The sequence below is a fragment of the Oreochromis niloticus genome, linkage group LG10 (genome assembly GCF_001858045.2).
Source record: "Oreochromis niloticus isolate F11D_XX linkage group LG10, O_niloticus_UMD_NMBU, whole genome shotgun sequence".
Taxonomy (NCBI): Eukaryota; Metazoa; Chordata; class Actinopteri; order Cichliformes; family Cichlidae; genus Oreochromis; species Oreochromis niloticus.
Window position 1 is genome coordinate 19003859 of NC_031975.2, and position 3751 is coordinate 19007609.

Genomic DNA, 3751 nt, shown 5'->3' on the forward strand with positions numbered 1-3751 from the left:
TTAATTTCTTCTGTTAACCTCGATTTTGCTTGTTTCTGTCGCAGAATGACACATATGCATGCAAACATTAACCGTCTTGGGCAGTTAATAAAGGAAAACGTTACCTAAACCTTAAAGAAGGGGTACAATGGAATAAAAACATGAAAATTAAATATTAGAGATTTGAAAAAAGGCACAATGGCACAGTGATTAGCTCTTTCACTTGATAGGAGAAAAGTCCTTGGTTTGAATCCAGTCTGGGAGTTTCTGTGTGGAGTTGGTGTTGGTCTGCATGGGTTTTCTCAGTGCACTCTGGCTTCCTCAGGTCTTTGGATTGTTACTCTAAATTGGCTGTAGGTGTGAATGTGAGCATGGTTGTCTGTGTTAGCCTTGCGACTGATTGGCGACTCGTCCAGGATGGACTGTGTCTCATGCCCCGGGATAGGCTGAAGCTCTCCTGTGCCCCTAAATCGGATAAGCAAAAGAAAATGAACTGATTTTTTTTAAAAAGCCTGTGAAAAAAGAAAATCTGCATCCTCAGGCCACAGTGATTCAAGCCTGTATATTCAAGGAATGTCTCTTTGGAGCGGCTTCTTCCCAAACCTTCACCTCACTGCATTCACTGAATATCTTGAATAGAATTATTTGCTTCAGTGAAATTTCCTGCACCATGAGAAATGATGTCACTGTGTTTTGTTAAAGATTTTTGTCCTAGCATGACCCTTCAAAATGCTCCTACTACATCTCTCGTATGACGACTTTGTATAATGGAGCTGTGACATCGTCATAGTGGCTTTTTGACTCTAAGCCAACAGACCAAAGCACAGCTGTCCTTCTGAAAGATCCCCCTTCTGGAGGATTACTGATCTGGGACCAGCTGCTCTATTAGAACAAAAAGTGGCACGTAAGTCTGCTCCTTTTCCCAGGAGTCAAACCCACAATCATTTCTGGGGGGAGTCAAACCCACTCCCCCCAGAAATATAGATTTCACACACAGAGAAAGGTACACATGCGTGTGTGTTTGAATGCAGCACAAATTAAACACAGAAACCATTAGAGGGTAATTTGCTTGTATTGTTTGTGAGTGCTGCCACATTAGGGCAAAGACATGGAAATGAGAAATGAATTATACTCTTTACTCTACAGGGGGCTTAGATTAACCACCTCTGATCATGTTCATGTCATTAGTTTCAGCATGTTTTCAAGTGGGACAAACACCTGGCCACAGTGGAAACACTGTACCCGGGGGCAGGTGTATTAGTCAAAATATTCTCATTCAGCCAGTCATAATTCCTCCGCACTGTGTGCATGTCTGAGATCAGCTGCACACCACTCAGTGTTGTTGAGGGAACAGCAATGACCTCATGACTCACTAATGGCAACAGAGCTGAATGATTTTAATGGGAATGAGAGGGGGCACTTCTGTACTGACTGGAGAAAACGGGGACATGAATAAAGGAGGTAATTGACTCGATGTCATGCCTAGATCCGGAGCATCGAGTCCTACAAATCAAACCAAGATTTCAGCAGCTCTGTTAACAGCAAACATTGATATCAAATACATAAAAGTCTATTAAAAACACTGGTGGTAATAGGATTTTCCTGCTTTTCACCCACTTATTTTTTTAACCTCTCTCTAGTCATCTGTAAAGCTTGAAACCAGTACCACCCTCCTCATCTTCAGAGCTATAAAATCTGTTCCCAGGACACCACTCAGCATGCAACGATCTGATCATAATTGCTACAAACCTGCTAATTGTGAAATCCCCCTTCCCATTTTACGCTCTAATATCTAATTTGCGAGTGAGATGAATTTAAAGGCTTACATAAGTTTCCATGCTCGCTCCATCTAAGCCATCTTCAGCCAATAAATCACCACATGGGTGCTGTTGCTAAGGAGCTGCTGGCTCAAGGCCAGCTGACCTAGCTGTCAGTCACAGTGATTTATCACCAGTCAAACCCTGCGTAGCTCACGATCTAATCAAACAGCCTTCAACACTTAGTACTGATCTGACATTATTTACTTCAGTGTGCGAGTTTCAGCATCAACTGATGAGTTTCTGTTGATGTTTCTTCCTTTTCTTGCTGTATCTGAATGGCTTTCAGGTGACTTCCCTGCTTACATTTGTAATATCACATGCAGGTAACTGCATTTAAGTAATTAAATTATGCTGCTATTGTTATCCCTGTCAGGTAGTTATTGATAAAAGCATGCAGTTAAATTATAATTGCTAATCAAATGTTGGTGTTAGTGGGTGACCTGCTCCTCCACCTGAGCTACCATGTTGAGTAAACAAGACAAAAATATTACATAAATAAATACACACATATTGGTTTCCATACAAAAGGACTATTAGCGAACATTAGAGAGGAAGGTTCAACTGCCAGCTGTGAAAATGCTCCAGGTGTGTGTGAGTGTACACACACAAAAAAAGATTTCAGTGAGCATTTTTATAAATCGAGGACATTTACTCTCCAGTTGTGAAGAAATATGTTTCAGCTTTAAAGTGAACTCTGAACAGGAGCCCCAGTCGCCGCAAATTTATGGACTAATGGATTAAAACATTAGAGAGCAGAAATAGAAATTAATCCAATATTCAGAAAACCTGATTTGGTGGCATCAGTTGTACAAGAGTATCTTATACAACAAAGTTGATGACTTTATCCACCCTCAACTACTGGGTCCTTCAGACAGACAAACATTTTAAGCATGAGTTTTGTTTTTTGTTTTTTATTTCCTAATATATTCTACTTTTTGGTAATTTTGTGCTTTTAGTGGTTTAATGAATACTTTTTTTTCCAAGGTGGAAATCTTTAATGACTTTAAAAAACGAGAATTGGATTCATCAGTTTGAATTCAGGTCTCTTGGGTATCTTTCTAAACAACTGAGATTCCAGGATTAGCAGTTCAAACAACTGTATGTAATGTTATTGCATGTTATTTGAATGTGTCATCATTTCGCCGAGGTCTAAAAGAACTTTCGTCTTTGGATGAGATGAAATTCAGGTGAAAAGTTTTACAGTCAGACGAGACAAAGATCGATCTGTTCACAGTGACAAGAGGTATGTTTGGAGGCATAAAGGTGAGGCTTTCAAACCTAAGAACACTGTACTTACTGTCAAGCATGGTGGCATCAGTTCTAAAAATGCTTTACAGTAAGTCTCAAATTCCTGTTTATGTGCCAGAGGTAGCAGAGGTGAAATGCAAGTTTCTTACTTGCCTTTGGGAACAACTTTGGGTTCAGTCACTTGATCAAGGACACTAGCTCAATGACCTGAGCCATCATTATAAACTTACCCAGAAATGGAGAAGTACAAACTTGTGGGTGTGTGTTTTCGTAAATGTGCCTGTGTGAGTGCACTCAACTCATCTGAAACCTCACGTAAGCCTTGCAAAAGCTGCTTATCGGAAAAGACTCATCATGATAAACAACAGCTGGTAATGTTCACACACACACACGCGTGCACACGCACACACACACATGTACACACGCTAATGTCCAAACTGTTCCATCCCATCAGCAGTCAATATTTGATGTTGCTCAATTTCAGCCTGACGTGTAGAAAAAAAGCACCTTCTTTTATTCTTTTATGTGATAACTCTCTTTTCTTGCATGCACACATGACGTTTTTCTCCACATCCTTCCCTCAAACATACTTCATACACACACAAATCTGAAAAAACAAACACCCACAGTCATGACTGTGGGTGTGTGTGTGGGTGCACACACGCACGCACTGCAGACATACTGGTGAGCAAACACTGTGTTGC